The following is a 14165-nucleotide window of genomic DNA, read 5'->3' as shown; positions in this document are numbered from 1 at the left end:
GGTATAGCTCAGTGGTGACAATTCCACGGTCCGCAGTATGGCTCAGTGGTGACAATTCCACGGTCCGCAGGTATAGCTCAGTGGTGACAATTTCATGGTCCGCAGGTATAGCTCAGTGGTGACAATTCCACGGTCCGCAGGTATAGCTCAGTGGTGACAATTCCACGGTCCGCAGTTTGGCTCAGTGGTGAGAATTCCATGGTCCGCAGTTTGGCTCAGTGGTGACAATTCCATGGTCCGCAGTATGGCTCAGTGGTGACAATTCCACGGTCCGCAGTATGGCTCAGTGGTGACAATTTCATGGTCCGCAGGTACAGCTCAGTGGTGACAATTCCATGGTCCGCAGTATGGCTCAGTGGTGACAATTCCACGGTCCGCAGTATGGCTCAGTGGTGACAATTTCATGGTCCGCAGGTACAGCTCAGTGGTGACAATTCCATGGTCCGCAGGTACAGCTCAGTGGTGACAATTCCATGGTCCGCAGTATGGCTCAGTGGTGACAATTTCATGGTCCGCAGGTATAGCTCAGTGGTGACAATTTCATGGTCCGCAGGTATAGCTCAGTGGTGACAATTCCACGGTCCACAGTATGGCTCAGTGGTGACAATTTCATGGTCCGCAGGTATAGCTCAGTGGTGACAATTCCACGGTCCGCAGTATGGCTCAGTGGTGACAATTTCATGGTCCGCAGGTATAGCTCAGTGGTGACAATTTCATGGTCCGCAGGTATAGCTCAGTGGTGACAATTCCACGGTCCACAGTATGGCTCAGTGGTGACAATTTCATGGTCCGCAGGTATAGCTCAGTGGTGACAATTTCATGGTCCGCAGGTATGGCTCAGTGGCGACAATTCCACGGTCCGCAGTATGGCTCAGTGGTGACAATTCCACGGTCCGCAGGTATAGCTCAGTGGTGACAATTTCATGGTCCGCAGTATGGCTCAGTGGTGACAATTCCATGGTCCGCAGGTATAGCTCAGTGGTGACAATTTCATGGTCCGCAGGTATAGCTCAGTGGTGACAATTCCATGGTCCGCAGTTTGGCTCAGTGGTGACAATTCCATGGTCCGCAGGTATGGCTCAGTGGTGACAATTCCATGGTCCGCAGTTTGGCTCAGTGGTGACAATTCCATGGTCCGCAGTATGGCTCAGTGGTGAGAATTCCATGGTCCGCAGGTATGACTCAGTGGTGACAATTCCATGGTCCGCAGTATGGCTCAGTGGTGAGAATTCCACGGTCCACAGTTTGGCTCAGTGGTGACAATTCCATGGTCCGCTGTATGGCTCAGTGGCGACACTCTGAGTTGGAAGGTCATGGGTTCATGGCCCACTCCAGAGACTTCAGCGCATAATTTAGGCTATCAATACAGTGCAGTACTGTGGGAGTGCTGCATTGTCTGGGCTGCTGACTTTTCGATTAAACATTAAACCAAGACCCCATTTGCCCTTTCTGATGGATGTAAAAGATCCCATGGCACTATCTGCAGAGTAGGGGTGCTCTCCTAATGTCCTGGTCAATATTTATCGCACAACCCACACCTAAAATAGATTAACTAATCATTACTACTGCTGATGTGGGATCTTTCTATGCACAAAATGGCTGCTGCATTTCCTTACATAACAACTGTGACGACACTTCAAAAGCACTTTGTGATGTTCTGAAGTCACAGAAGTCACTATATAAATGCAAGATCTTTCACGATATCAAAGCTCCAAGGAATCTTACTTGTATTACTAAAACTATTTTCACATATTAAAATCAAGAATCTTCACACCATCTCCTCCTTTATTTATTCTTTCTCAAGATTTCAATACTGTGGAATTTCATAGTCTGGTCTAAAATAGTCGCCATAAGCTTCAATTTACTACCTGCTCCTATCCTAACTCGCACTAAGTCCTGTTCACTTTGTTACCTCTTTACTCACCGACCTATATTGGCGTCCGGTACAGCACGATGTCAAATTTAAGATTCTCATCCTTGTTTTCAAATCACCCAGGTTAAAAATTGGTCTGGACAGGAGGAGAGAGGCCATTCTTCCACAGGGGCCAGGAGGCACTCAAGGAACACACTCTGAAGAGAACAGGAGCAGGTGACCAGGAAGGTGAATTCCTGGAGTCTGGCCCCGAGGACTTGGCAACAGTACCGGAGGAAGTGCAAATGACCTCATGTGGGTGGTCAATGTCAGTGAATTCTTCAAATTATATCTCCTACCCACCAGAGCACCAACCTCTCAACACTGCTCAGTGCACCACACCCCCATCACTAACCCCAAAGCATTCAGGGCTCAGGCCTAATAGTCAGATGTTCCACCTCATCTTCACACACCTTCTAATGATGCTATTGTCACACCCAACTCTCATGCCTCCACATACCTTCACCTATTCACCTATGGCAGGCACATCACTCACACATTGCAACATATTCAAGGACATACTTCCCTCTCTCTTGGAAGACAAGGTGGCCCATAATTGCAGGGAGCAGAGCAGAACCAGAGGGGAACAAGTATACCTGCATCACCTAAGGCCACTGGAGGAGACTGTGCTCCACATCACGGGGTCGGCTGTAACAGAAGCCATTGCATCCAGCATCGCTGAGAACATTCAGGATGACTATTATTTTTTTTTATTCATTCATGGGATGTGGGTGTCGCTGGCTAGGCTGGCATTTATTGCCCACCCCTAATTGCCCTTGAAAAGGTGGTGGTGAGCTGCCTTCTTGAACTGCTGCAGTCCATGTGGGGTAGGTACACCCACTGTGCAGTTAGGAAGGGAGTTCCAGGATTTTGACCCAGCGACAGTGAAGGAACGGCGATATAGTTCCAAGTCAGGATGGTGTGCGACTTGGACGGGAACTTGCAGGCGGTGGTGTTCCCATGTATCTGCTGCCCTTGTCCTTCAAGGTGGTAGAGGTTGCGGGTTTGGAAGGTGTTGTCGAAGGAGCCTTGGTGCGTTGCTGCAGTGCATCTTGTAGATGGTACACACTGCTGCCACTGTGCGTCAGTGGTGGAAGGAGTGAATGTTTGTGGATGGTGTGCCAATCAAGCGGGCTGCTTTGTTCTGGATGGTGTCGAGCTTCTTGAGTGTTATTGGAGCTGCACCCATCCAGGCAAGTGGAGAGAATTCCATCACACTCCTGACTTGTGCCTTGTAGATGGTGGACAGGCTTTGGCGAGTCAGGAGGTGAGATACTCGCCTCAGAATTCCGAGCCTCTGACCTGCTCTTGTAGCCACGGTATTTATATGGCTACTTCAGTTCAATTTCTGGTCAATGGTAGACCCTAGGATGTTGATAGTGGGGGAATTCAGCGATGGTAATGCTGTTGAATGTCAATGGAAGATGGTTAGATTCTCTCTTGTTGGAGATGGTCATTGCCTGGCACTTGTGTGGTGCGAATGTTACTTGCCACTTATCAGCCCAAGCCTGGATATTGTCCAGGTCTTGCTGCATTTTTACACAGACTGCTTCAGTATTTGAGGAGTTGTGAATGTTGCTGAACATTGTGCAATCATCAGCAAACATCCCCACTTCTGACCTTATGATTGAAGGAAGGTCATTGATGAAGCATCTGAAGATGGTTGGGCCTAGGACACTACCCTGAGGAACTCCTGCAGTGATGTCCTGGAGTTCAAATGATTGACCTCCAACAACCACAGCCATCTTCCTTTGCGCTAGGTATGACTCCAGCTAGCGGAGGGTTTTCCCCCTGATTTCCATTAACCTCAGTTTTGCTAGGGCTCCTTGATGCCATACTCGGTCAAATGCTGCCTTGATGTCAAGGGCAGTCATTCTCACCTCACCTCTTGAGTTCAGCTCTTTTGTCTATGTTTGAACCAAGGCTGTAATGAGGTCAGGAGCTGTGTGGCCATGGCAGAACCCAAACTGAGCATTACTGAGCAGGTTATTGCTCAGCAAGTGCTGCTTGATGGCACTGTTAATGACGCTTTCCATCACTTTACTGATGATTGAGAGTCGACTGATGGGGTGGTAATTGGTCGGGTTGGACTTGTCCTGCTTTTCGTGTACAGGACATACCTGGGCGATTTTCCACATTGCCGGGTAGAGGTCAGTGTTGTAGCTATACTGGAATATTGTCAGGACCCATAGCCTTTGCAGTATCCAGTGCCTTCAGTTGTTTCTTGATATCACGCGGAGTGAATCGAATTGGCTGAAGTAATGCTGGGGACTTCAGGAGGGGGCTGAGATGGATCATCAACTCGGCACTTCTGGCTGAAGAGTGTTGCAAATGCTTCAGCCTTATCTTTCGCACTGATGTGCTGCGCTCCCCCATCATTGAGGATGGGGATATTTGTGGAGCCTCCTCTTCCTGTTAGTTGTTTAATTGTCCACCACCATTCACGACTGGATGAGGCAGGACTGCAGAGCTTAGATCTGATCCGTTGGTTATGTGATCGCTTAGCTCTGTCTATTGCATGCTGCTTATACAGTTTGGCATGCAAGTAGTCCTGGGTTGTAGCTTCACCAGGTTGACACCTCATTTTGAGGTATGCCTGGTACTGCTCCTGGCATGCTCTCCTGCACTCTCCATTGAACCAGGGTTGGTCTTCTGGCTTGATGGTAATGGTAGAGTGGGGAATATGCCAGGCCATGAGGTTACAGATTGTGTTTGAGTACAATTCTGCTGTTGCTGATGGCCCACAGCGCCCCATGGATGCCCAGTTCTGCATTGCCAGATCTGTTCAAAATCTATCCCATTTAGCATGGTGATAGTGCCACACAACACGGTGGACGGTATCCACAATTTGAAGGTGGGACTTCGTCTCCACAAGGACTGTGTGGTGGTCACTCCTACCAATACAGTCATGGACAGAAGCATCTGTGGCAGGCAGATTGGTGAGGACAAGGTCAAGTATGTTTTTCCCTCGTGTTGGTTCCCCCACCACCTGCCACAGACCCAGTCTAGCAGCTATGTCCTTTAGTACTCGGCCAGCTCGATCAGTGGTGGTGATACCGAGCCACTCTGAAGTCCCCCACCCAGAGTACATTTTGTGCCCTTGCCACCCTCAGTGCTTCCTCCAAATGGTGTTCAACATGGAGGAGTACTGACTCATCAGCCGAGGGAGGGCGGTAGGTCGTAATCAGTAGGATGTTACCTTGCCCATGTTTGACCTGATGCCATGAGACTTCATGGGGTCCAGAGTCGATGTTGAGGAATCCCAGGGCAACTCCCTCCCTACAGTAGACCAATGTCCCACCACCTCTGGTGGGTCTATCCTGCCGGTGGGACAGGACGTACCCGGGGATGGTGATTGCTGTGTCTGGGACATTGTCTGTAGGGTATGATTCCGTGAGTATGACTATGTCAGGCTGTTGCTTGACTAGTCTGTGGGACAGCTCTCCCAACTTTGGAACAAGCCCCCAGATGTTAGTAAGGAGGACATTTCAGGGTCGACAGGGCTGGGTTTGCCGTTGTCGTTTCCAGTGCCTCGGTCGATGCCGGGTGGTCCGTTCAGTTTCATTCCTTTTTATTGACTTCGTAGCGGTTAGATATAACTGAGTGGCTTGCTAGGCCATTTCAGAGGGCATGTAAGAGTTAACCACATTGCTGTGGGTCTGGAGTCACATGTAGGCCAGACCAGGTAAGGACAGCAGATTTCCTTCCCTCAAGGACAATAGTGAACCAGATGGGTTTTTACAACAATCGACAATCATTTAATGGCCATCATTAGACTGGCTTTTTAATTCCAGATTTATTAATTAAATTCAAATTCCACCTTCTGCTGTGACAGGAGCATGAACCCATGTCTCCAGATCATTACCCTGGGTCTCTGGGTTACTAGTCCAGTGATAATACCACTACGCCACCACCTCCTTGTTCCTGCCTTGTGCCCCTTCTCAAATCCCACCTCGTTCTCATCCTGCTATCTGTCATGAAGTGTGAACTGCAGATTATGTAACTATGAAGCTCTTGCTTTCCCTCACCCCAGCCTTCCCCTTCTGATTTTCTGCTTTCAGACACCCAAGTGCGGCCTGGCCAAGCAGAGCAGCTTCAGTGGGAAATGTGAGAACTGCTGCAGGCCTCCGAAGAAGCACCGTCACTTGATCTGGCACTTGCAGCCACCAGCTCACAAACTGGCATTGGCACAGGGCTGGTGCTGAGATGCTTGGTGCATTGGCAGGCCTGTTCAATAGCCTCCTGTCACTGTCAAGGAGCATAGAGGAGTCCAGTTCCAATTTGGCATAGGGCTTGTGCAGAGCTTGGCACCCATCCTTCCAGCATGGAAGTGGTGGCCAACTCCACAACAGCACTTGTGGACGTGCCTGTGATGCAGCGCCTGGTGGTTGCTCTCTCAACCTCCATTGTGGAGCACAGGTAGAAGCCACCCAATGCCTTAGTGCAGCAGTGGAAACTCAGACGAAATTTAGACCGCTGACACTCAGGCACAGATTGCTGGTGACATGGCTGCAGATCTCAGTGCTCAAAGGGGTTTGCAGGATCTCTCAGACGTCCAGCAAACTTGGGTTGCGGAGGCAGCACCCCAGGCATGTGCCAGTAGCTCTGTGGAGCACGAACCTTCTGTCCCCTCTAGACAACAATTGTACTCCCACCATTGGCACCCTCCACCAGTGCCCCTGGTGTTGCCTCTTAGCCAGCCAGCTCAGACTGCTGCCACCCGTGCTGAAGTGGTACAGTCAGAGGAGTCAGGAAACTCGTCTGACCTCCCTGTCTCGATGCAGCAACACTCCCTTTCCAAACCAGCAAATCACCAAAACTCCAAGAACGCACAGTTCGTCCACGAACTCTGCAAGAACAAATAAGTCAAAAGCACCTCACCTGCAAGTTAGATTGTTGGCCCTTTAAGTAACACTAGTGGGCGGAAGTGGGGGGTCATGCATGTGTGAATGGTTAGCTCAGGGCAGTCCCTGGACCTGTGTAATCCAAGTTTGTGGAACATGTGTGGCATATGAATTAGGAGCAGGAGTAGGCCACTCAGCCCCTCGAGCCTGCTCTGTGATTCAACAAGATCATGGCTGATCTGATTGTAACCTCAACTCTATATTCCCACCTACCACCAATAACCTTTCACACCCTTGCTTATCAAGAATCTATCTAACTCTGCCTTAAAAATATTCAAAGACTCTGCTTCTATCGCCTTTTGAGGAAGAGTTCCAAAGACTCACGACCCTCGAAGAGAAAAAATTTCTCCTCATCTCTGTCTTAAATGGGCGACCCCTTATTTGTAAACAGTGACCCCGAGTTTTAGATTTTCCCACAAAAGGAAACATCCTTTCCTCATCCACCCTGTCAAGACCCCTTGGAATCTTATATGTTTCAAACAAGGCGCCTCTGACTCTTCGAAACTCCAGCAGATACATGCCAAGCCTATCCAACCTTTCCTCATTTGACAACCCACCCATTCCAGGTATCAGTCTCGTTGAAGTGATTTATGACTTTAACCCCTTGTAAGGACTAAACCAAATCAGGAGCACATCCCCACAAATCTCCTTGAATCAAGTTCAAACCAGACAAATTCTCAGACACTTATTTGGGTCCAAAGAATTGTACTAGCTTTCCCTCAAAGAAAGAAAACCAACAGAGGATTTTACCATCTTTCGGATAGTCTATTTCTAATATTTTTATGGCTAAGTCATAAATATCCCGGATATTATCAGGGTCTGGGAAACTGTCTTCAAAACGTATCTCTCCACTTAAAGAGATACAGAGAGGGGATTCTTGAAGTTGAATACATAAGACGATATATAAATTTATATATTTATTCAAGAATTTAACATGTAATAAACTTCTGAAGTGGATAAGTATATCACAATATCAAATATTACTGAGAGATATAACATATATTCTTATTTCTAACATAGAATCCAAAAGTTTAACCTTGCTAATGTTACAGCAAAATTATCTTAGAATATCCAGAATATCCATCAAAATTTAAAGTAAACTTGTACCTTAAATGGCCCGTAATTGAGAAGCATTGTTGATGATACAATCCTTCTAAGTGTCTGCTGCAGAACCTTGTATTTTTATACTATTTCTAAGGTGTTCGCAACCATACCTTTGGCCTCTTCATCCAAGTCATTTATATAAACTGTAAAAAGTTGAGGCCTCAGCACTGATCCCTGTGGCACACCTTGCCAACCAGAAAATGACCCATTTATACCTACTCTCTGTTTCCTGTTAGTTAGCCAATCTTCCATCCATGCCAATATGTTACTCCCTACTCCATGAGCTTTTATTTTCCACCATAACCTTTGAAGTGGCACATTATCAAATACCTTCTGGAAATCTAAGTACAGTGCTGTGTTAATTCAGTTTGAGAGGCTATTTGACATCACAATCTGCCCACTGTCAAAGCTTCCAGTGCACAGACGGCCCACCTGTGCTAGTGCCCCTCCTAGCATGAGGTGCTGTGCAGGAAGTGACTGGAAGCACTGCGCCCAACATCTTGATGGCCTCCGGATTCCATAGCAGCAGCTCCAGTGGTGCTACAGAACTAAATTTTTTGATCAGCATCTTTATAACTTCTCCAGCCCTAAAGCCCTCCGAGAACTCAGTGTTCCTCCAATTATGGCCGCTTGATCATCCGCAATTTTTTTGCACCATAATTGGTGGCCATGCCTTCGGCTGCTCAGGTCGTAAGATCTGGAATTCCCTCACTTGCCCTCTCACCCCTCCCCCTCCTTTAAAACTTACCTCTTTGACCAAGCTCGTCCTGAAATCTCCTTTGGCTTGGTGTTTCATCGGATTACAAGTCTGTGAAGCACATTGGGACACTATCCTAGGTGCTCTATAAATGGCATTTACTTGTGGTGGTGGTGGTAGAGGTAGTTGTTTACCAGGGCTTAGCATTCAATGGGCAACCACTTTAGAGGGGCTCAGCAGAAATGGAAACACTTGTATAAAGTGGCATCTACTAGTATATTACTCTAATTTTTTTGTTTTTGCAGTGTTTTGTTTCCTGATTTCACAAACACTTGTTGCTTAACTAAAAAAAAAGGAGGAACTTATCAAGTGAGAACTTCCTGATTGCAGGGGATTTGGCATTTGCTGTACAAACGAAAGCAGCACTCAAAGCACTCTCCATCTGGTTACAGGGCTGGGCTCCCATGAAATTGCTCATGAACAAAAATGTGAAATGTTTCTCTCTCTCCTTCGCTAATTCTTTCTGCCTGCCTGTCACTGCAGATTCTCTTCCACTCTCTCGTATTGACTCTATTTGTCTTTGTCTTATTGCCACCTGAGTCTATATTTCTAACTTTCTTTACAGCTCTCCTTTCTCTCTGCCGCCTCCCTTTTCTCTCTCTTTTTCGTCTGCCTCTCATTTTACCTTTCTTCCTCTCCTCTTCCTCGTTTGCTAATCTTCGCTCTTTCTCCCCTCATCTCCCCAAAGGGCTCCAACCTCTGAAATGTACAGAAAGAACAATGCATCAGAGGGCCAGAACTGGGGCTGCACTGGGATGGGAGGCACCCGAGTCTTGGAGGATGATGGGGTTGGTACAGGGGTTATGGGGCAAAGGTCAGGAGGGAAGAGGAGAAGTTGGGGCAGGGTGAACATGGGCTTAAGCAAGAGGAAGGAAAGATTGGAGCAGGCGGCTGGGTGGGGAATCAGTCATGTGACTGAAGCTCTCAAACACTTGAGAAAAATGTGAGGCAGAAACTCTGCTCAACAGATGCAGAACTCAAAGAGAACGTACAGCAATGTTCTTGTTGGTGTAACCCACACTGACACATTTTGTACAATCCAACTTTCAGATTGTGAGCTACAGCACAGTAAAGCCCTGAAAAAAGTAAGGGTCAAATCCGCTGCCCATTAACCTGATCACAGCTCCACAGCCATTTGGCCCATCGTGCCTGTGCTATCCCTTTGACAAAGAAAAAAACTTGTATTTATATAGTGCCTTTCATGACCATTGGACATCACAAAGCACTTTACAGCCAATAAACTACTTGTGACATGTAGTCACTGTTGTACTGTCGAAAATACAACAGCTAATTTGTACAGAGCAAGCTCCCAGCAATGTGACCAGATAATTTGTTTTTGTGATGTTTATCAAGGGATAAATATTGATCAGGACACCAGGGATAACTCCCCTATTCTTCGAAATGGTGCCATGGGATCTTTTACACCCTACAGAGAGGGCAGACGGGGCCTCAGTATAACATCTCACCTGAAAGCTGGCATCTCCGACAGTGCCGCACTCCCTCAGTACCGCATTGGAGTGTCAGGCTAAAAGTTGTTGCACTCAAGTCCTGGAGTGGGACTGAAACCCACAATCTTCTGACTCAGGCGAGAGAGCGACCAACTGAGCCATAGCTGACAGACTGAGCTATGCAGTGTGTCCCACTCCCCTGCTCTTTCCACACATCCCTGCAAATGTCTCCTTTTCAAGCATGTATTCAATTCCCTTTTGAAAGTTACAATTGAACCTGCTTCCATCACCAGTTCAGGCAGTGCCTTCCTGATCATAATAACTCACTGCACTTATTGAAAACAAATTTCTTCGTCACCCCACCCCCACCCCCGTCCCACCAATTATCTTGAAGCTGTGTCTGTCAGTTACTGACCCTCTTGTCAGTATAAACAGGCTCAATCAAGAGAAACCATCGACCCTCAATTTTGAACTTCTCTATTAAATCTCCTTTTATCCTTCTCTATTCTGAGGAGAACAATCCCAGATTCTCCATACACAACTGAAGTTCCTCATCCCTGCGATCATTCTAGTAAACCCCCAAGCTCTTGATGACAGAGTCAATATTAACCCCTTCCCAGCCACACAACAGGCAGGAGAGGATCAGGCTGGGGGGTGGGGAGGGGGTGCTGGTTATAATTTAAAAAGAGAAACTTGACCCAAGCACGCGGCATACTCGACTGCCACCGTTTTAACAGTGGCGAGTTGGGTGATGTGACTGTTTCCCGCTCTCCAGAGAGACCGTAACATTTAAATTAGGCTCCCACAGTGCAGTTGCTTTAAATTTAATGCTGGCCAGCCCAGGAAACCTGGCAGCGAAATGGAGACGGGGCAAACAGCTCAAACAGGTGAGTGGTACTTAGAGCACTGCCGGTGAGCCCGGAGGAGAGTGTCACCACCCCCCACCCCTCAAGTAAACCTACTGCTGATCACAACCTCTTCTCACTGCAACAATCGGCTAACTGCGCCCCTCTCCCCACACAGCAACCCCCGATCTTTGCCTCCCTCCCTCCCTTCCATTGCATTGCTCGGACCTCCTCCTGCCCCACACCAACCCCGATCTTAAATAATTGCCAGAGACAGTCCCAAGCCGCAGCCTCCTGCCGCTCCCTTCAGCAGCGATGTGTTTAATCGTGCTTGTTATCTGTTAGCTGCTAACCCAGAATCCCCAGCTTTTGATAGTCACTGCAGTACTTACAGCTGGGAGAGGAACCAGACTATCTATGCTGCAGATTCCTTTCACCTAGCAAGAAATAGAGACTGTTGTTCCTTAGCACAGGAGGTTACAGACACACTTTATCTGCTTGTCTAAATGCATTAAAAAAAAAATGGAAGAGCAAATCGCCAAGGAGCAGAGTCTCTGGCTGCATTGATGGAAATGTGTGCAGCATTGGGCATTGCCACGCCACACACCAATCACAGAAGAACCAGCGTCAGATGAACATCGAAATTGAATGCAATGTTTTGGAATCAACCTAAAATTATTTTCATCAGATGTGCACTTCTATCTGTCTGGCTCCTATGTGACCACGGTTATGTCCAATATTCTTGATCATGGAACCAAATCCTGTACAGCAAACGTCGAATGAGACCTGCATATTCACAAAGGCTACTGTAGAAATAATATCCTACAATTTGGACAGATTGGGAATTGGCATGTCGTGTGAACACAAAGTATTTGATATATTTATGGTATGATCATTATACTGTATACTAATCCAGAGAGTTATCATTTATGGTGTGTGTGTGTGTGTGTGTGTGTGTGTGTGGATAGCCCTGACTGTCAAGCATTTGTTTCTTCTGTTTCCTTGTCAATTTGGACGGCTGCTGAGTGAAGCTGAGATTTGAGCCAGGAGGGATTAAGGCCCCAAGGAAGGAGCAGGGGGACAGCTTTGCAGTCAGGAAACCCAGAGAAAGGGGCTTCCCCCAGGTCCTGTCCAATTTAATCGGGCCTGATTAACATTTCTGGAACCCGTTACCCTGCCACAGCCAGCCAGATTTGCAGGCTGTCTGGCTGTCGCTCAGGAAGGCCTGTAGCACAGGCTGCAGCTGCAGAGCCTAGAAAGCGATTGAGGGGAACATCGAGGGGTGCTGAGGAGACTGTGGGAGGAGGGAAGATGATCATGGTGGGGGGGGCCTTAGGGAATAATGGGGGAGCCAGGCGGTGAGTGCAGGACATGGAGGAAAATGGGACGGTGTCAGATCATGGCGGGGTGGGGGGGGGGGTGTGGGTAGGGGGTAGGGGTGCGAATACTGGGGTGGTTAGGTTAACAGAGTTGCTTCGTGGGCTGGGGTGGAAGCTCTCCCACTCCTCTTGGTGCTCCAACTGTGCTGGAAAAGCTCTTGCGTGTTCCAAGCAGCAGTCCTCACCTCCCTTTAGCTGCAAGGTTTCCCGAGGCCTGGGAAAAGAGGCTGACCAGAGTTAAATCTGGAACAGAGATAAAGCCTGAGGCATGCATCCTCATGAAAATATTTAAACGAGCGGCCCACCCCACCTCAGTTAAACTGGAAGTGGACAAGTTCAAAGCAGGTTATGTTTAGGTTCAAGACATTTTCACTTCCCACCCAACACAATCTTGCCCTTTTTTTTTGGAGGTTTGGGGGTGGTGAGTGTGTTTGAAATGATAAGAGTGGGCAGGAGCAGGTGAGGGGCAGCATGGTCTGGGTGAAAGTGTGGAACACCTCAACCTGGGGTAACCACATGGAATGGGAACACATGGCGAGACTGTGATCTAGTATCTGGAACACTGTCTGAGGTAGCTGGGTTATGATAGCACGAATGGGAATGTCATGTGACGGCAATGATGAAGTGAGTTAAAGAAATTAAATATTGGGAAGACTGAAGCCATTGTTTTCAGTCTCCACCCCAAACTCCATTCCCTAGCTACCAGCACCAACCCTCTCGCTGGCAACAGTCTGAGACTAAACTGCTTGCAACCTCGGTGTCATATTTGACCCCGATATGAGCTTCCAATCACATATTCACACCATCACTAAGACCGCCTATTTCCACCTCCATAATATCACCCCTGTCTCAGCTCATCGGCTGCTGAAACCTTCATTCATGCCTTCGTTACGTCAAGAATTGACTATTCCAATACATTCCTGGCTGTTGTCCCACATTCTACTCTCCGTAAATTTAAGATCATCCAAAATGTTGTTGCCCATGTCTTAACTCACACCATTCCTGTTTCCCTAACTCTGTGCTCGCTGATCTATATTGGCTCCCGGTCCAGAAAAGTCTTGATTTAAAAATTCTCATCCTTGTTTTCAAATCCCTCCATGGCCACGTCTCTCCCTATCTCTGTAACCTCTTCCAGCCCCACAACCCTCAGATCTGCACTCCTCCAATTCTGGCCTCTTTGCATCCCTGATTTTAATCACTCCACCATTGGTGGCCATGCCTTCAGCTGCCCCAATTTCTGGAATGCCCTCACTACACCTCTCTGCCTCGCTTTCCTCATTTACAACCTAACTCTTTGACCAAGCTTCTGGTTATCTGACCTAATGGCCAGAATTTTTCGTTGGGCGCGAGGCCTCGCCCACTGGCTGAAAAGTCGGTGGCAAGCCTGCCTCTGCCGGGCCTGGGGAGCCAGGCCGAGATTTTTCACTCCCCAGGCCCTTAATTGGTCTTAGGTGGGACTTCCACCTCCTTGAGGCAGGAAGTCCCACCTAATGGAGCTGCTGGCCAACAGTGGGCTAGCAGCTCTTAGTCCCAGCAGCGCCACCGGGAGCAGTGGCCATTGCTAGGACTAAACCCAGCCATCGGAAGCAAGGTGAAGGACGGCCCCAGAAGATAGGTAAGTTTTTAGGGTCTCACTGGGGACAATTGGCCGCTCCCCAGCAAGGCAAGGGGCATCAGTTGGGGGGGGCAGGGTAGTGTTGTACATTGGGGGCAGTTGTGGCTTCAGGGGTGACCCTCCGTGGGCCCAGGGGCCTGATCAGGAGGGCCCACCCCAGCCCGCAAGAAGGCTGCCTGCTTTTACCAGGCGGGGTTCTTG

At 48.3% G+C, this 14165-nt stretch overlaps 1 protein-coding gene across 7 annotated transcripts in view; it reads right to left on the bottom strand.

Annotated features, from left to right (window-relative positions):
• Positions 1-14165, bottom strand: part of camkk1a (calcium/calmodulin-dependent protein kinase kinase 1, alpha a) — a 362000-nt gene that overhangs the window by 329201 nt on the left and 18634 nt on the right. Inside the window, exon 1 of one of the 7 annotated variants that reach the window (XM_068010059.1) lies at positions 8669-8931. The exons of the other annotated variants lie outside the window; for them this stretch is intronic. The gene's annotated coding sequence lies outside the window, so the exon portion shown is untranslated. Of the gene's footprint in view, positions 1-8668; positions 8932-14165 lie in introns of those variants that run through there. 7 annotated transcript variants of the gene reach the window in all.

This window comes from Heterodontus francisci, chromosome 30, assembly GCF_036365525.1.
Source record: "Heterodontus francisci isolate sHetFra1 chromosome 30, sHetFra1.hap1, whole genome shotgun sequence".
NCBI lineage: Eukaryota > Metazoa > Chordata > Chondrichthyes > Heterodontiformes > Heterodontidae > Heterodontus > Heterodontus francisci.
This window is presented reverse-complemented; position numbering and strand designations above follow the sequence as displayed.